The sequence below is a fragment of the Pleurodeles waltl genome, chromosome 3_1 (assembly GCF_031143425.1).
Source record: "Pleurodeles waltl isolate 20211129_DDA chromosome 3_1, aPleWal1.hap1.20221129, whole genome shotgun sequence".
NCBI classification, from domain to species: domain Eukaryota; kingdom Metazoa; phylum Chordata; class Amphibia; order Caudata; family Salamandridae; genus Pleurodeles; species Pleurodeles waltl.
The window spans coordinates 198,884,841-198,905,530 of record NC_090440.1 but is presented as its reverse complement, the minus strand read 5'-3'; positions in this window follow the sequence as shown (position 1 = coordinate 198,905,530).

Genomic DNA, 20,690 nt, shown 5'->3' with positions numbered 1-20,690 from the left:
GTGCCACCGCCATGAAAAGGCTGGAAGAGACGGGGCAGGGCGTCCCAGTGGGGCCCCTGCACTGCCCATGTACTTGGCATGGGCAGTGCATGGGCCCCCTTGGCCAGCACCGTCACAATGTTCACTGTCTGCTTTGCAGAAGGTGAACATTGAGACGGGTGTTTGTGCACCCTACGCACTACAGCATTGCCACCACCTCAGTTACGAGCTGGAGACAATAATGTAGGCCGTTTCCCACTGGGCCAGCGGGCAGAACCTGAGGTTCCGCCTGATGACCCAGCGGGAAACTCGTAATGGGCCTGGCGGGGAGGCTGCCACACTGGTGGCAACTTACCTGTCGGAACTTCGGCAGCCAGACTCTTCTGTCCTCCAAAGTCATAATTTGGCCCTTTGTCTTTGAATGTTTTCGAAATTGCTCCACTCTACCATAAATCCAGTGACTTTGTACATCTACGTGATAGGGGCACCATGTGTTTGGTAAGGCTGCAAAATATGTTCATGTAGTAATTTCATTTTAATGAGTCTGTCCATTTTTACTGAGTCAGGTCAGTTAAGGGTCTAGTAAAGACGCCTTTGATTGAGTGAGGTCTTTGGGGGGCAGTATAATGTAGAGTTAAGTGATACAATCTCACTAAAGATGTAGCTCCTCTTAGGGTACACTTAACCATCCAGTGGATGGCTTTGGCTACCTGCAATGTATGTTGGTATTATGCACTCCTGTAATTTCTCAGCTGTTTAAATAACAGATATTAGTAGTATTCAGTTTACTTACCCTTGAAGGATAGATGGCTGACTTGAATTCAAACTCATAACCTCCCATTCCCAGGTTGCAGCTGGCGTGTTCAACTCCCTAAGACACGCTATAGTGACTCATGGTAATTAGTTACTTGGACGGCATTAATTTATGCTAGTTAATAGTTCTGAGAATACTTGGGATTTTCTACATTTGTTGTGCACTGCAATATGCCAGTCACATTGAGTTTTAGGATGTAAACGTGTCAATCTAAACAACATCAAATGAGAAGTTGGTTTCTGCCATTGCTGCATATTGCTAACCCAGGGCCATCACATTTCTGTAACTGTGCGCCCTATGAGATTAGAAGCTGTGTGGCAAATGGTAAAACAAGGGCCCGTTGGGAATGCCCACTTTGGCGACAGATCAAATTAGAAAAGGCAGGTACAGTGTTCTACTATTCCACATGCCAAGGTATACCAATTTTCACCCTGTGAAAAACGCATCTTCTGTGTTGGGTAAGTGTCAAGAGTAGGCGACAGAAGGTGGCATTATGCAACATTTGTGTTAGAGCTGATCTGCTTTTTTATATTTGCATCTACTTTTTTTGTCTCTTTGTTTTATTATTTGCCAATTGTTTCCAGAGTTGATGGTCGCTAGATGCCCCACTGCGTACAAAAGGTAAAGCAGCTGAACCATAAGGAGATGTCTCAGGACCTTGTCCATCATCCATCTTGAAGGCAAAGTCATTGATAGGTCGTAAAAGCAAGCTGTTCATAAACTGAGTTCAGCAGAGATCGTCTGAGTAGAAAGCCTTTTTTGCAGGAACAATATACAATGTCCTCTTACATCCCACTGGGGTTTGTGCATTGAATGTTTTTGTGAATTGGCAGAAATCTAAAATTCATTGAATGTATCTTAATGGAAAACCTAGAGTGGAAGAATAGAACACCTTACCAGATGTAAAGTCATGGTGGGGTATGCAATTTTTCAGCAGAGACCAAGGTCAACTTGCTGCAGTGAAGAGGATCTTGGGGTCTGTGGCAAAAGACCTCTGAATCTGAATCAATCTGAACCTCTGAGTTGTTGGGTTCTAGAGTAATGTTATTAATATGTGAAGCCTGAATAATTTTCATAGCATACCAGTGTTAGAAATGGGGTCTTCGGTTGACAGTCAGGTTACCCCCGTTCAAGCAAGGACCGTCACTCTAGTTGGGATAAAAGAGAATCACCCTCAGGTAACCCCTGCTTGACCCTTGGTAGCTTGGCAGAGCAGTAGGCTTAACTTCAGAGTGCTAGGTGTAAAGTATTTGTACCAACACACACAGTAACTTACTGAAAACACTACAAAATGACACAACAAAGGTTTAGAAAAATAGGAAATATTTATCTAAACAAAATAAGACCAAAACAACAAAAATCCACAATACACAGGTCACGTTATCAATTAAAAAGCAAAAACAGTCTTATGTAGTTTAAAACACACACTAACACTATTAGCGTGAAAATGTACCTTGGGTGCGTCAAAATAACACCGCATGGGCAAGTGTGCATCAAAAAGGGCTTGCGATGCATCAATTTCACTCATGAGCGAGACGTTACGTTGTTTCTTCTTTCGTCGGGTCGGGCACATCGTTTCTTCTCTCCGCAGGAGAGCGATGTGTTGATCCAGTCAGCATTCTCGGGTCCGGGCAGGCCTTGCATTGTTTTTACACGCCCAGCAGTACTTGCGTCAGAAATCCAGCCGCGCGATGATCCGAAAACCACGCAGCGCGGGTTGCGATCTCCCAGCCTCGGTCAGCGATGCTGAGCATCGTTTCTCCATCTCCGTGCGTTGATTCGGTCGATTTTCAGCTGCGGAGCTGGTGGTGCACCGTTTCTTCAGCCGCAAATCGGAGTCGCATCGATCTTTTCCCCACACGGCGTTCTGTGTGTGGATTTCTTCCTCTTGGGCTGCTAGCTTCTCCTTTCAGGGTCCCATGAACTGGATAGGCACCACAGGGCAGAGTAGGAGTCTCTCCAGAGACTCCAGGTGCTGGCAGAGAGAAGTCTTTGCTGTCCCTGAAACTTCAAACAACAGGAGGCAAGCTCTAAATCAAGCCCTTGGAGAGTTCTTCTCAAGATGGAAGGCACACAAGTCCAGTCTTTGCCCTCTTATTCCGGCAGAAGCAGTAACTGCAGGATAGCTACACAAATCACTGGCAGGGCAGCTCTTCTTCCTCAGCTCTTCAGCTCTTCTCCAGGCAGAGGTTCCTCTTGTTTCCAGAAGTGTTACAAATTCTGTGGCTTTGGGTGTCCTTCTTATATCCAATTTCGCCTTTGAAGTAGGCCTACTTCAAAGTAAAGTCTCTTTTGAATGTGAAATCCTGCCTTGCCCAGGCCAGGCCAAAGACACTCACCAGGGGGTTGGAGACTGCATTGTGTGAGGACAGGCACAGCCCTTTCAGGTGTAGGTGACCACTCCTCCCCTCCCTCCTAGCAGAGATGGCTCATCAGGAAATGTAGACTATCCCCCCGGCTCCCTTTGTGTCACTGTCTAGTGTGAGGTGCAACCAGCCCAACTGTCAAACTGACCCATACAGGGAATCCACAAACAGGCAGAGTCACAGAAATGGTATAAGCAAGAAAATGCTCACTTTCTAAAAGTGGCATTTTCAAACACACAATCTTAAAATCAACTTTACTAAAAGATGTATTTTTAAATTGTGAGCTCAGAGACCCCAAACTCCATATGTCCATCTGCTCCCAAAGGGACACTTTAATCATATTTAAAGGTAGCCCCCATGTTAACCTATGAGAGGGACAGGCCTTGCAACAGTGAAAAACAAATGTAGCAATATTTCACTGTTAAGACATATAAAACACATTACTATGGGCCTCATTATGACCCTGGCGGGCGGCGGAGGCCGCCCGCCAGGATGCCGCCCTCCAAAATACCGCGCCGCGGTCAAAAGACCGCGGCGGGTATTACAAGTTTTCCCCTGGGCTGGCGGGCGGTTGCTGAAAAACCGCCCGCCAGCCCAGGGGAAAACGACCTTCCCACGAGGATGCCGGCTCGTAATCGAGCCGGCGGAGTGGGAAGGTGCGACGGGTGCAGTGGCACCCGTCGCGTATTTCAGTGTCTGCAAGGCAGACACTGAAATACTTTGCGGGCCCTCTTACGGGGGCCCCTGCCGTGCCCATGCCATTGGCATGGGCACAGCAGGGGCCCCCAGGGGCCCCGCGACCCCCCCTACCGCCATCCTGTTCATGGCGGCTTTCCCGCCATGAACAGGATGGCGGTAGGGGGGGTCAGAATCCTCATGGCTGCGGAGCGCGCTACGCAGCCATGGAGGATTCACACGAGCAGCGGAAAGTCAGCGGGAGACCGCTGACTTTCCGCTTCTGACCGCGGCTGAACCGCCGCGGTCAGAATGCTCGTTGGAGCACCGCCAGCCTGTTGGCGGTGCTCCCGTGGTCGGTGGCCGCCAGGGTCAGAATGACCCTCTATATGTCCTACCTTAACCATACACTGTACCCTGCCCTTGGGGCTACCAAGGGCCTACCTTAGGGGTGCCTTACATGTAGAAAAAGGGAAGGCTTAGGCCTGGCAAGTGGGTACACTTGCAAAAATGAATTTACAGTTAAAACTGCACACACAGACACTGCAGTGGCAGGTCTGAGACATGATTACAGAGTTACTTATGTGGGTGGCACAACCAGTGCTGTAGGCCCACTAGTAGCATTTGATTTACAGGCCCTGGCACCTCTAGTGCACTTTCCTAGGGACTTACTAGTAAATCAAATATGCCAATCATGGATAAACCAATTGCATACAATTTTATACAGTGAGCATATGCACTTTACCACTGGTTAGCAGTGGTAAAGTGCTCAGAGTTCAAAAGCCAACAGCAACAGGTCAGATAAAATAGGAGGCAGGATGCAAAAATGTTGGGGATGACCCTGCATAAACAAAAAAGTCCAACAACCAGTATGCCTAAATGTATTACACTTGTGTTATCCACCAGGTATCTCACGTGTGGTGGAGACCTTGCCTTTGTGGAGGGGTAATAGCACTACATGTTTTTTTTTCCATTTTGGACTGAAGATTAAGAACTTACATATATGTTCTTTAGCTGTTAGTCAGTGGAGCCGGTTTCTCTGTTTAGGAGGCCTGGGTCTCTGCGCCAGAGCGGGAGAGTCTCTGGCAAATTAACCTCCCTCTGGGTCCTTACAGCTCCAGGAGAAGCAGGTTTAGTGGTTCTGGACCATGATGTCCAGGATTGACAGTCTTCCAAGAGCGTATCCCAGACATGTGCCAACAGCTGCCTCGCCCTTCCAGCGTTTGAGGACTATAATTTCAAAATAATGTTTTACTTTTGTCCACTTTCTTGTCATGCGGTAAGCATGTACCATCAATTGTCTGTAAAGTAGCGGTCTTCTAGAACTCTGAGTGGAATAGGATTTGCATTCTTCACCAAGTCCATTGCATAATGGTGTGGAAATACCTCATAAGGCCATATCCGTAAGACATTGAACTGGTTGACACCTGCTCATGGCTTGATAACTGCACAGTAAAGGGATGTAAAGGTAGAGGTAAAGTGAGGAAGATCTTCCTTAAGAATCACCCACATTCCAGCTTCAGAAATTACAAGCAAAAGCTCAGAACAAACACTTGATAGGTAGACAATAACACATTGTAAAATGTTTACTGCTTTAATAAATGCTATTGAACGCAGCTAATCGCAAATGTGTCCTCTGACTGCGTTAACCCTCACACACCATGACGTATCTCGGTTTGTTAGCTCCAACTCTATGGATTGATTGCCAAGAGACCAGTGCTTAATTTGTGCTGGTTGTTTCCGGTGCAGAGCACCAACACTGAGGCTGGCGCTTATTCTTCTGCCTCAAGCATTTGCTGCGGGCAAAAGACACATATGGGAAAGACGGAGGAAGAGAAAAATGAAAAAGCGTCACAAAAGGAGAAAGTAGAAAGCTGCTAGAGTGAGCTGAAGGGGCAGGGAGGGGCTTTAAATGGATTGACGAGGCTTGTGATGCCTTCAGGATTAAGCAAAACAAAGAGGGTGGCTGTGTAATAGGTTTGCACCTCCAAATTGTTTCGGCAAAGTAAGATGTAGGAACTGATATGTACCAATAAGTAATGGTACTAAGACGGGTGCCAACACTAGTGAGCGAACAGCCATCAAGAATGCAAATATGTCAATTGAGACATCAAAAGACACATTGTAACACATTAATATCCAATTAGGGCACACCAACGGTAGTTCGTAATCTTCTTGGTCATAACAGGTAACAGAAAGTGTGAGGAGTCAGTTCTTTATTGTTCCTTCAAATAGTTCATGAAGAAGAGTGACATCATAAGTCCAAAGATGCAACAGCCGAAACGTGTTTCGTCAACAAGACTTTTTCAAGGCTGAAAGATGTAAATGCAAAAAGGAAAAAACATATGTATTCCAAAACATATATAACATGTCATGAACAAGGGATACAATACTATTGCAGAACAACCACATCCGAAATGTACATAAAAATACTCCAGGTGTATGACATACATTTATCTAAAAGACTATACCATAAATGATTGACAAAAATGTCTACATGCAAACAATATCCCAATCGGTGTAATTACACGGCGATGACACAGAGACCCCCAGTGAATACAAACAGACCAGTAAAGTACGTGCAAAGTGAGACTTACTCCAGAGACATATGCCATACAAGTACGTGGGTGTAGAAGATGAAGTAGGAAGTGACGTAAAGATAGAATTTATAACAAAAAAACATACCCCAGATATATAAGAATCCGATAAGATGTATCATACGATAATATTTTATGTATAAGGCAAAAAAGTGCCTCTATGATGAATAATATGCGAACTCTGTCAAAAACGTCCTTCTCGAATCATGAATGTTCCAAGTGACCATGATAAGCCTAAAAAGAAAGATAAAGAAATACAAGCAATTTGGGAGCCCCAATACCAAAATTAAGTAAGAAGAAAAAAGAGAACTTAGGGCCAGATGTAGCAAGGTCAGAATTTGCAAGTCTGAAATTGCGAGTCGGTGCGACTCGCAATTTCAGAATCGCAAATCCTGATGCAGAACGGTGTCTCAGACACCGTCTGCGACTCGCTATGGGGTCGCAAAGACCCACCTCACAAATATTAATGAAGTGGGTCACATTTTGCGACCCCATAGCGAGTCCCTGCACTCACAGGGATGGTGGCCTGCTGAAGTCAGCATACCTCCATGTCTTTGACTGCTTTTTCAATAAAGCAGTTTTTTATTTTTATTTTGCAGCCTGTTTTCCTTAAAGGAAAACGAGTTGCAAGATAAAAAAAATAACGAAACCATTTGGTTTCATTTTTTCAGTGTAGGCAGTGGTCCAGTGGACCACTGCCTGCTCTGAAAAAACCTTTTTAGCAACATTCACAAAGGGGAAGGGGTCCCATAGGGACCCCTTCCCTTTTGCGAATGAGTTGCCACCAGTGTGACACTGGTGGTAACTGTAAATTGCTTTGCGACCGCATTCGCGGTCACAAAGCAATTCTGCATTGCGATGCGAGTCGCAAATAGGAAGGGAACACCCCTTCCTATTTGCGAGTCGCATTCACAATTTGCGGGTCGGTACCGACTCGCAAATTGTGAATGTGCATCGCAGAAGGCTGTTTACACGGCCCCTTCATCCTAAATGCAAATACCACTATACGACCTTCACAAATGAGTAAGTTAGACCTATCACGAAATACAAAACAAAGGGAGGGAAAGGCAAACGTTACCAAAATTCCTCCCAGATAGTAGAATTGCGGATAAAGGATGGAAAGAACCTGTGTCAATATCCAATAAACATGACTTATTAATATCCAATTAGCATTATGCCAAAAACTATGGACCCAGATACATAAGTAACTTAACACTAAATAACAAATCAGCAGTAAAATATATTGAGTGTAACACATAAAGAAAAAAGGAGAAAGTAAATCAATGCCCCAGGATGTTATTTAAAAAGCTGACAAAAACAGATACATAAATACTGAGCAAATCCAAGTAGGTAGTAGACATATGCCTTAACCCCAGCTAAAATATGCATGCCCGACAGAGGCATATCGATCCAGACATGATAATGTTAGTCTTACTAGACAGCTTGTAGAGTATCATTTTTATGTCGAGGAAACAACTAGAAAGGTGCACCATAGGACACGCATAATTATAAACGAAAAATAAATAATCAAATATCGGGCAAATTCCGCAGGTGATCTATATATGCCCTTAATTATTCTGAAATGTAATGACCCGATAAAAGCATATCATCCCGTACACGATTAAATTTATCTTACCAGACAGCATGGGGAGTTTCGTTACTGTGATGAAAAAGCAGCTGGAGGGGTGCCGCCATTAGACACGCCTAAATACCCTCAGGACTAAACATGGAGAGAGGACTAGCATTACCTCGGCAAGCAAAATAGACAAAGGACTGTCAAGCTGGGAACGTGTATCGAAACAAAATATAAAATATGAAAACAATATGGAAAAAGGGGGTGCCGTCATATTAACATGTTTGGAAAATGTACTATGAACAAAGATTGTATACGCCTATATGAACAGAAATAGAGATTGTGGAAATCGATATGCCGACATACGATGTGAAAAAACTATGGCCCTCATTACAACATTGGCAGTAAATCCCACTTTCCGCTGTGCAGAAGACCGCCAACATACCGTCGCGGCAGCGGAATTCCGCCACAGGTATCACGACCCACAGCTCGGAATCCGCCACAATACAGACACCCACACAAGTCCGCCACACCAAAGGTCAGTGATAAACTGTCGATACCAAAACCCACACCGTAACACCAACAGGAATACGCCCACAGTATCACGACCGACGAATCAACACGGCGGTCTTTCAACCGTGGTAAAACATTGGCAGTACCCACCACTGCGCTAAAAAAAAACACACTCACTTACAAAGTACAACCACATTGGACAATTCAAAATACTCACACCTGATACACATACACACACCACACCCACACACCCAATCCAATATAAAGCACACACCCACATCACCCACAAACCCTTGCATCCAGAAATTTGAAAGAAGGCCAGAGAGAGAGACTACCTAACACAACACCAGCATCCACAGACACACAACACCATCACTCATACAACATCCACACACCTCAAACAACACACAACAACACATCCCCCCACACATCACAAGAGACACCACCTCACACATCACCCACACCACATCATGGCACCCCAAAGACACCCCAGGTTTTCAGAGGAGGAGCTCAGGGTCATGGTGGAGGAAATCGTCCGGGTAGAACCACAGCCATTCGGATCACAGGTGCAGCAGACATCCATTGCAAGGAAGATGGAGCTATGGTGCAGAATTGTCGACAGGGTAAACGCAGTGGGACAGCATCCAAGAACACGGGATGACATCAGGAAGAGGTGGAACGACCTACGGGGGAAGGTACGTTTCGTGGTATCCAGACACCAGATTGCTGTACAGAGGACTGGCGGTGGACCCCCCTCCTACTCCCCCACAACTAACAACATGGGAGGAACAAGTCTTGGCAATTATGCATCCTGAGTACCTCACAGGAGTAGCAGGAGGACTGGACTCTGGTAAGGCAAATCTTTACTACTTTATCCCCCCCACCCCACATGCATTCCATCACATACTCCCACCCTCACCCTCACACCCATCACCCCAACAACCCACAGATACCCCACCAACACAACCCACACATCCCAAAACCAAGCCCTGCAAGTAACACCAATGCATGGACACCCATCACCAAAGCATGTCCAGTACAGACTCACTCATGCCCCAAAATCACCAATCACACAAGGACCAAGCCAAGAATGCAAGCACAGGAGTAGAGGGTAACTCACTCATTGCACAAGATGGCACACACACATACAATAACTATGCATTTACACCCCAACAGGACCCCTACCCAACCTCACCGGACAGGAGGTGCCAGACATATCCAGTCCCCCCACAGAAGAGACCCACAGTGACGACAGCAGCTCTGCACGCCTAGATCAGGATGACCAGCCCGGCCCATCTAGGACCTCGGGACAGTCGGTTCTCCTGACACAGTCACAAACCACCATTGAACCTCCCCCCTCAGGAAACACCAACACAGCACCCAACCAGCGGGCCCATCCCTCTGTCCCCAGGACACGTCAATCAGCAGTGTATCCACCACTACAGAGAACCCAGGCAACCCCACTAATACAGGACGATCAGGGACCTGGGGGCAGTGGCAGTGGGCACACGGTTCAGGGGACAGAGGCATAGGATAACAGGGAAGCTGGGAGGACTGCTGTGCGACAAAGGGGACCAACACTCCACGAGGCACTCTCCAACATCATGGGAGCTTACCACTATTCCCAGGAGACCATGGGCACAGTATTGGACAACTTTCAGGAGACCCAGGGGCTGCAGGAGGAACGCTACCTGGGGATCAGGGAGGACTTGAAGTCCATCAACACCAACCTGGTCACCATTGTAGGGGTGCTGGCAGACCTTCTCAACACCAGGAGTGACACAGTGGCACACCAACGGGTCCCTGACACTAGCCTGGACGATGAACAGCCCTTCACCTCTGCTGCCGCTAGTGGACAGGAAGCACCGCCACAGGAACAACAGGACACCAGCACCGTACCCCCTGCAGATGGAGAACCACCCTGCAAACGGTGCCTGAGATCCAGGAACAAGACAGAGAACATTGCCAAGACCTCCGCCAGGAAATAAGTCCCCCCTGAATGTCACCCTTCTGTCCCACTTTGACACCCTTTCCACCTGAAACTGCCATTGCTCCACTTCCTATTCCCCATTGGACAATGCACCTGTGAAACAAATAGACTGGACTCTGCCATGGACATTCCTCTACCATCACCCCAGCCCATTTTACACCCCCCTCCACTTATTTGCACACAAATAAACACACTTGAATATCTAAACAAGCTGGAGTCAGTCTGTGCTTTCACAAATTTGTCATTGCTAAATCTCTGAAATATAGCAATGTCAATGTACTTGTTCACATACCAATGTAACACAGCTTTAGGCCAGGAGTAAACATAGCACAGGGCACAAAGTGGGAGCCAGATCTGTGAAATGGAAAGCCAAAGTAACAAGTCATGGTACATACACTAAGTGAAAATGACAGACTTATGCTAGCTCCAACTATAGTATGAGATGTGGGAAGCAGTTACATCTTCTTACCTGTGTCTCGCTGGAAGTATTGCATGATGATGTTGTTTCGGTTGTCAACATCTTCTTCTTCTGCCTCCTCTTCTTCACTGTCCACAGGCTCCCCAGCTGCCACCAGACCACCATCTGGCCCATCCTCCTGCAGAAAAGGCACCTGCCATCGCAAAGACAGGTTGTGCAGCATACAGCAGGCCACGATTATCTGGCACACCTTCTACGGTGAGTAGTATAGGGAGCCACCTGTCAGATGGAGGCACCGGAATCTGGCCTTCAGGAGACCGAAGGTGCGTTCTATAATCCTCCTAGTTCGCACATGTGCCTCATTGTAGCGTTCCTCTGCCCTTGTCCTGGGATTCCTCACTGGGGTCAGGAGCCATGACAGGTTGGGGTAACCAGTGTCACCTGTAAATGTCGAGGGACAATTGTTAGACACATACTAACCCTTAGGGACAATCCCATACCAAGACACCTATGCCAACTGTGTTGGGACCCTGGCCTCACCTATTAGCCACACACAGTGCCTCTGGAGTTGGCCCATCACATAAGGGATGCTGCTATTCCTCAAAATGTAAGCATCATGCACTGAGCCAGGATACTTGGCATTCCCATGGGAGATGTACTGGTCTGCCAAACACACTATCCGCACATTCATCGAATGGTAGCTTTTCCGGTTTCTGTACACCTGTTCATTCCTGCAGGGGGGGGACAAATGCCACATGTGTACCATAGATTGCACCAATGATGTTGGGGATATGTCCCAGGGCATAAAAGTCACCTTTCACTGTGGGCAAATCCTCCACCTGAGGGAAAACGATATAGCTGCGCATGTGTTTCAGCAGGGCTGACAACGCTCTGGACAACACGTTAGAGAACATTGGCTGGGACATCCCAGATGCCATGGCCACTGCTGTTTGAAAAGACACCACTGGCCAGGAAATGGAATACAGACAGAACCTGCACTAGAGGAGGGATTCCTGTGGGATGGCGGATAGCTGAAATCAGGTCTGGCTCCAACTGGGCACACAGTTCCAGGATTGTTGCACAATCAAGTCTGTATGTGATTATGATGTGTCTCTCTTCCATTGTCGACAGGTCCACCAGGGGTCTGTACACCGGAGGATGCCGCCTTCTCATCACCTGACCCAGCAGACGTGCCCTGTGGAGGAGAACCGCGAGCAGAGGGTCATCCAACACTGAGGTATCACAATGTGTAATTTGCTGAAACGTTGGTAATTCACAATGTGCCGATATCTGTCTGTATTCCCGGCCTGGATAGGTGTGACGCAGTTTTTTCCCATTCCATGTGGCCCCCTGAAATGGCGGCTGCCTGACCTGTAAGGTGGGACAAGTGGAAATGAGGTAACTGCGCTGGTGTTGTACACCGTCGCGGTGGGCGGTCGAAGACCGCGGTGCTATTCAGCATTGGTTAACCTTGGGCCGTATAGGTCCCGGGAGCCAATGACGATGTACCCCGGCAGTGACGGTACGCACCGCCGCGGACGTGACCGCCATTTTCTATCTGTTCCCTCACTTGATACCTGACCTTCAACAGGAGAGGACCTACACTGCAAGTGCTGCTGTGACCTGTGTCTGGAAGCGACAATGGCTACAGTGTCTGGGGAAAGGGCCACTGCCTTCACTTCGGAGGAGTTGGAGAAACTGGTGGATGGGGTCCTCCCCCAGTGCACGCAACTGTACTGTCCTCCAGACGAACAGGAGAGTACACTGTGAGCATGCTGCGTGAGCAATGCCTGTTTAGAGTGGTGTGGATGGGGGATACATGGGGGGGGGGGCTGAGGCCTGCATGTGCGGATGGTGAGTGTATGTGTGTCAGGGCATGGGTGGGAACTGGTGGGCAATGAGTATGACGGTCTGGACGGGTGAGTAATATCCTTTCCTCCTGTATCTTTCCTCTAGGTCAGCGCCCACCAGAAGAAGGGTATTTGGCGTGCCATCGCCAAGGACGTTCGGACCCTGGGGGTCTACCACAGCTGGAGCACCCACTGCCGTAAAAGATGGGAGGACCTGCGCCGCTGGAGCAAGAAGACGGCAGAGGCCCAGCTGAGGATGGCCTCCCAACGTGGAAGGGGTGCCCGTCGCACCATGACCCCCCAGATGTCCCGGATCCTGACGGTGGCCTATCCGGAGTTGGATGGGTGCTTGAGGGCATCACAGCAGCCACAAGGGGGTGAGTACACTCTCATTCAGCTGACTCTGCACGCATCACAAGGTGTCTGGGTGGGGGAGGTGGGCAGTGGGTTCCCCTAGGCCAGGGCGGACTTGGTAGGCAAGGACCCTTGTTAAGCAGGCTCTGTGGCACCCCAACCCCACTAGTGGTAATAGCCATCTACACCTAGTCAGGCTCCTGTGACTTCCAGGTGTGCAGCAATTGGGCTTAGGCCTCGTAGCCCATGGGCATGTGAATTTGCCAGGAACTGTTAGTGCATCGCGTAGTGGAGAGGGCTGCTCCCTGTGTGTTGTGTCCGCCAACGGTAGTGGTGTTGCATGCACTGAACATGTTTTTTTTTCTGTCTTCCCCCCCTTTTTGTTTTGTCTCCCTGTTCTTGTGTGCAATAGCATCATCTGGCGGAGGAGCAGTGGCACCGGAGCAGGAGGGCGCTGCAACCCACTTAGCCCTGGAGGGTGAAGCAACGGAGTCTGAAGCCACCAGTGGGACGGAGGGCAAGGGGAGCTCCACAATGGGGACAGGAGCATACACCAGCGACAGCGACTCCTCTTCTGATGGAAGCTCCCTTGCGGTGGCCAACCGCCAACAAAGACAGCTACTTTAACACTCCGACCGCCACGGCGGTACAAACAAACAGCGCGGCAGTCACCGCCAACAGACAGGCGGGAGACAATGTACCACCCACACTATTATGACAGGCCAATCCGGCAACTTTTTCCGGGGCGGATTCACCGCGGATAAAAACACGGTGGAAACAGGCATTTCAAAGGGGAGAACGCTCACCTCTACACACTCCACGAGGAACGACGACACCATGGAGCCGGAACTCCATATTCTTCCTGCGCTAGTCTTCCTGCTCCTGTACCGGAAGCACCAACGCCTGCGGCTAAGACCACAGTGAGTACTGCACCTACAACATTGGGGAGGGGGGAGGCAAAAACAGGGACACACACACGCAACACCCCAACCCCCACCCCCACCCTCACCCACTACAACACACACACCAATGCATATCCAAACATTACAGTAACACCCCCACCCCCCCTGAAGAATGCAAAGACAAAAGGAAATGAGTGTAACCATTGTAATATATCAAAATAGACCAAGCAAAAATTTACATATATACACTATTAACAAAATATACACCACAAATAGTATTCCAGGTAATGCACCATTCATAGTCCGTGGACCACTAGGCCCAAAACGCATGGGCGAGGCCCACACAAGATACCCGAACATGACGGAGAGAACACTGCAGGGGCATCAGATAGAAACACAACAGGCACCTCAGGGGGAAGGGAAGGGGGGGGCACCTCAGCCGGATGAGTGCACGACGCCAGATCCACGAAGGGGGCACAATGCCCATTGATGTATCCTGGAGAGTGCAAAGCCACAGTCTCTCAAGTCTCTACAGTGGGTGGTTTGCCCACTGTTCAATCCTGGGGAGTGCAAAGCCACAGTCTCTCAAGTCTCTACAGTGGGTGGTTTGCCCACTGTTCAATCCTGGGGAGTGCAAAGCCACAGTCTCTCAAGTGGATAACAGTCTCCACTGGTTCTGGAGGGGGACTGGTGCCCAGAGTGCTTCATCCTGCCAAGGACAGACGGAGTGGATGCATGTCTCCACTGGTTCTGGAGGGGGACTGGTGCCCAGAGTGCTTCATCCTGTGCAGGAGAGATGGAGTGGATGCATGTCTCCACTGGTTCTGGAGGGGGACTGGTGCCCAGAGTGCTTCATCCTGCCAAAGACAGACGGAGTGGATGCATGTCTCCACTGGTTCTGGGGGGGGACTGGTGCCCAGAGTGCTTCATCCTGTGCAGGAAAGACGGAGTGGATGCATGTCTCCACTGGTTCTGGAGGGGAACGGGTGCCCAGAGTGCTTCATCCTGCCAAGGACAGACGGAGTGGATGCATGTCTCCACTGGTTCTGGAGGGGGACTGGTGCCCAGAGTGCTTCATCCTGTGCAGGACAGACGGAGTGGATGCATGTCTCCACTGATTCAGGAGGGGAACGGGTGCCCAGAGTGCTTCATCCTGCCAAGGACAGACGGAGTGGATGCATGTCTCCACTGGTTCTGGAGGGGGACTGGTGCCCAGAGTGCTTCATCCTGTGCAGGACAGACGGAGTGGATGCATGTCTCCACTGGTTCTGGAGGGGGACTGGTGCCCAGAGTGCATCACTCACCCCGTGATGGTCCTTGTTGCGTCACTGCCCCTGCCGCTCATGGGCTAGCGGTGCTTGACTTGGCGGTCCTTGCCCTGTTTAGCGGTGCTTGAGTTGGCGGTTCTTGCCCTGTTCAGCGGTGCTTGAGTTGGCGGTCCTTGCCCTGTTCAGCGGTGCTTGACTTGGCGGTCCTTGCCCTGTTCAGCGGTGCTTGCCCTGTTCAGCGGTGCTTGACTTGGCTGTCCTTGCCCTGTTCAGCGGTGCTTGACTTGGCGGTCCTTGCCCAGTTCAGCGGTGCTTGACTTGGCGGTCCTTGCCCTGTTCAGCGGTGCTTGACTTGGCGGTCCTTGCCCTGTTCAGCGGTGCTTGCCCTGTTCAGCGGTGCTTGACTAGGCAGTCCTTGCCCTGTTCAGCGGTGCTTGCCCTGTTCAGCGGTGCTTGACTTGGCGGTCCTTGCCCAGTTCAGCGGTGCTTGAGTTGGCGGTCCTTGCCCTGTTCAGCGGTGCTTGACTTGGCGGTCCTTGCCCTGTTCAGCGGTGCTTGCCCTGTTCAGCGGTGCTTGACTTGGTGGTCCTTGCCCTGTTCAGTGGTGCTTGAGTTGGCGGTCCTTGCCCTGTTCAGCGGTGCTTGCCCTGTTCAGCGGTGCTGAACTTGGCGGTCCTTCATTGCCCAGCTGGGCTGTGACAGGCGGGGCCCTCCTGTGCAGCTGGGCTGTGGCTGCAGCTGGGCTGTGGCTGGCGGGGCCCTCCTGTGCAGCTGGGCTGTGGCTGGCGGGGCCCTCCTGTGCAGCTGAGCTGTGACTAGCGGGGCCCTCCTGTGCAGCTGGGCTGTGGCTGGAGGGTCACTCCTGTGCAGCTGGGCTGTGGCTGGCGGGGCCCTCCTGTGCAGCTGGACTGTGGCTGGCGGGGCCCTCCTGGGCAGCGACGATGGGGCTGGCGGTGGCCTTCTGGCTAGCGGGAATGATGGCAGACTTCTCTGCCGTGCTGCTCCTCCCAGACTTTGCGGCTTTCTTCTGCCCCTTCCCCACCTTGGGAGGAGTCACAGCTGAGTCCACACTCCTCCCGGGACCGCTGTGAGCGGCTTGGGTGCCTGGAGTCTTCCCCCTCTCCCGCCGGGCACTGGCCAACTTCTGGTGCTTCACAGGGGGGGGACTGGCTGTGCTCTGGCTCCGTGATACACTGGCTGGCCTGGTGGCCGGTGCACTCCACATACCTGGTCCCGGTGATTTTGTGGCTGAGGTGCTAGTACGGGACCTATGAGTTGGACCGGGGGGGGGGTGGTGTGGTGGGAAATAGGTTAAGGGTGGACAGGAAAAGTTGTTTGGAGACACTGGGACGGGTAGCTGGAGGGGGTTTGGGAGTGGAGGAAGAGGTGGTGGTTGCAGGAGGTGTAACTTTTGTGGATTTGGGTGCAGGTGCATGCGATGGAGGCTGTAGTGAGGTGGATGGCTGTTGGGTGGGTGTGTGCCTGCATTTGTGTATCTTGGGAGGGGGCGTCACAGACACACTGGGAGAGGAGAGAGGGGACGTGTGAATGGTAGTGGGGGTGGTGACTGCACGTGAGCGGGGTGTGCTGGTGGGTGTGCTGGTGCGGGACGTAGTGGCTGTAGTGGTAGTGCATGCAGGTGTGAGTGTAGACGAGTCTGGGAGGGAGGAGGGAGACGACGAGGATGGGGACACAGTGGAGGCAGTGGATGTTGGTGTGTCTGTATGTGTGTGATGCTTGCGTGAGTGCCTGTGGGATGTGGTGCTTATGTTTGCCTGAGCTTCCCTTGTGTGGTGAGGTGTGTGCAGGCTGGTCTGATGGTGTGCTTGGGATAGGCAGGGGTACAGGGGATTGGGTCTGGGTGGAGGAAGTTGGAGGGGGAGGCTTGACACAGGGACAATGCCTGCCATCAGTGCTGAGGCCAGAGTTTGAACAGTTCGATGAAGGGCAGCCTGACCAGAATGAATGCCCTCCAGGAATGCATTTGTGTGTTGCAACTCCCTTTCTACACCCTGGATGGCATTCAAAATGGTAGACTGCCCAACAGTGAGGGACCTGAGGAGGTCAATGGCCTCCTCACTGAGGGCAGCAGAGGTAACAGGGGCAGGGGCTGAGGTGCCTGGGGCGAAGGTGATGCCCAACCTCCTGGGTGAGCGGGCATGGGGCGAAGGCTGAGGGGCTGCTGGGAGGGCGGTGCTGGTAGGGGGGGGTGGCAGCTGTACCTGTAGAAGTGGGGGGGCACAGATGTTGCCACCACCACAAGGGAGCTCCCATCGGAGGACGAGTCCGTGTCACTGGTTGCAGATCCTGTGACCGCCGTGGTGCTCCCCTCGCCCTCCGTCCCACTGGTGTATTCAGAGTCCATAGTGTGGGCCTCCATGCCTATGTGGGACGCACCTCCCTCGTGCTCCGGTGCCACTGCACCTCCGCCTGATGATGCTAATGCACACAAGAACAGGGAGACCATGCCTTACGAAGGGGCCTAGCCTATGGAACTCGCCCTGGCCTAGGGAAACCCACATCCCTCCTCCCCCACCCAGACCCATCCACTGCACGGAAAGTCAGCAAAATGAGAGTGTACTCACCCCCTTGTGTCTGCTGTGATGCCCTCAAGCGCCCATCCAACTCAGGGTAGGCCACCGCCAGGATCCGGAACATCAGGGGGGTCATGGTTCGACGGGCACCCCTCCCACATTGGGAGGCCATCCCCAGCTGAGCCTCCGCCGTCTTCTTGCTCCAGCAGCGAATGTCCTCCCATCTCTTCCGGCAGTGGGTGCTCCATCTGTGGTGGACCCCAGGGTCCGGACATCCTTGGCGATGGCACGCCAAATATCCTTCTTCTGGTGGGCGCTGACCTACATGAAATGTACATGGGAGGAAGAGTAGTCATTACCAACTGCACCGTCAAAGTGAGTGGCCCCCATCCCTACCCTTGCCATGTGGCACATGCACCCACCGTCTTTCATTCACTCATAACTCTGCCCCCTTCCTTCTTACAACCAGCCCTCTCCACACAGGCATAGCCCATACAGCATGCTCCCTGTGTACTTACCTGTTGGTCTGGAGGACCGTAGAGTAGCGTGTACTGGGGGAGGACCCCATCCACGAGCTTCTCCAATTCCTCTGCAGTGAAGGCAAGGGCCCTTTCCCCAGACGCACAAGCCATTGTCTCTTCCTGACTGAGGTCAAAGCAGCACTTGCAGTGTAGGTCCTCTCCTGTCGAAGATCAGGTATCGAGTGATTCAACAGCTAGAAAATGGTGGTCACGTCCACGGCGGTCACGTCCACGGCGGTGCGTACCACCACCGCCGGCGTACATCATCATTGGCTCCTGGGACCCATAGGGTCCAATGTTAACCAATGCAGCATTGCGCCGTGGTCTTCGACCGCCTACCGCGACGGTGTACAACGCCAGCGCAGTTGCCTCACATCCCATTGTCCCAATTTACAGGTCAGGCAGCCACCATTTCAGGGGCCCACATGGCCTAATTACCAACTGCGTCACACATACCTAGGCTTACTCTCAATACACATACAGGCCAGAATTTGTGTATGAATGGTGTTCTGTGTAGACTGTGCGTACATACCTCTGAGTTGTTTGACTCTGTGCTCGCTGTTGTCCTTCCTAGGCACCGTCCGCTGGGACATGTGAGGAGATGGCGGAATCCTCCGGTGTACCGACCGCTGGTGGACCTGTTGACAATGGAGGAAAGACATTTGATCATCACCTACAGGTTTGACCGTGCCACAATCCAGGAACTGTGTACCCAGTTGGAGCCAGACCTGATGTCAGCAATCCGCCAACCCACATGAATCCACCCTCAAGTGCAGGTGCTATCAGTGCTCCATTTCCTCGCAAGTGGGTCATTTCAAACAACTGTGGCCATTGCATCAGGGATGTTCCAGCCCATGTTTTCCAACGTATTGTCCAGAGTGTTGTCTGCCCTGCTGAAACACATGCAGAGCTACATCGTTTTCCCTCAGGTGGAGGACTTGCCTACAGTGAAAGGTGACTTCTATGCCCTTGGACATATCCCCAACATCATAGGTGCCATTGATGGGACCCATGTGGCTTTGGTCCCCCCCCCCACAGGAGTGAACAGGTGTACAGGAACCGGAAGAGTTATCATTCCATGAATGTACAGATGGTATGTTTGGCAGACCAGTACATCTCCCATGTGAATGCCATGTTCCCTGGCTCAGTGCATGACGCCTACATCATGCGGAATAGCAGCATCCCTTATGTGATGGGTCAACTACAGAGGCACCGGGTGTGGCTATTGGGTGACTCTGGTTACCCCAACCTGTCATGGCTACTGACCCCGATGAGGAATCCCAGGACCAGGGCAGAGGAACGCTACAATGAGGCCCATGGGCGGACTAGGAGGGTGATCGAACGCACCTTCGGCCTACTGAAGGCCAGCTTTAGGTGCCTCCATATGACAGGTGGATCCCTATTCTACTCACCAAAGAAGGTGTGCCAGATCATCGTGGCCTGCTGTATGCTTCATAACTTGGCTTTGCGAAGACAGGTGCCTTTTCTGCAGGAGGATGGTCTAGATGGCGGTGTTGTGGCAGCTGTGGAGCCTGGGGACAGTGATGAGGAGGAAGCAGAGGAAGAAGACATTGACAACAGGGACTCAGTCATCCAGAAATATTTCCAGTGACACACAGGTGAGAATACATTCCTGCCTACTACAAGTGCTTTTACACTTCTACCTCTCTCCTGTCTGTTGTTTTCACCCAGTGTATGGTCACTGAGTTGTCACTTTCCCTTACGGTTTCACAGGTGTGGGTCCCAACATGTGTCATCTGCTTAGATTCCTCATGGACTAGAGCTGTGTGACACAGGTATGTTGACATTACTATTTGCAGGATATTTTGTCACTGTAATTGCAAATACACTATTTCAAAATCACAGACAGACTCCAGATCTTTTGGTGGTTTAGGTGTGTTTATTTACATACAAAATATTGGAGGGGGAAGTTAAATGGTGAGGGGTGATGGCGGAGGAGTGTCCATGGCAGAGTCCAGTCTATTTGTCTCATAGGTGCATTGCCCATATGGGCATAGGAAGTGGAGCTGGGGCAGTTCCAATATGGACAGGGTGACAAAGTGGGACAGTGGGTTGACAATCAGGGTGGTCTCATTTCTTGGCGGGGGTCTTGGCATCGTGCTCTGTCTTGTTCCTGGATCTCAGGGACCGCTTGCGGGGTGGTTCTCCATCTGCAGGGGGTGGGGTGCTGATGTGTTGGTCCTGTGGCGGTACCTCCTGTCCACTAGCACCGGCGGAGGTGGTGGGCAGTTCATCGTCCATGATAGTGTCAGGGGCCCCTTGTAGTGCCACAGTGTCCCTTCTGGTGTTGAGTATTTCCTTCAGCACCCCTACGA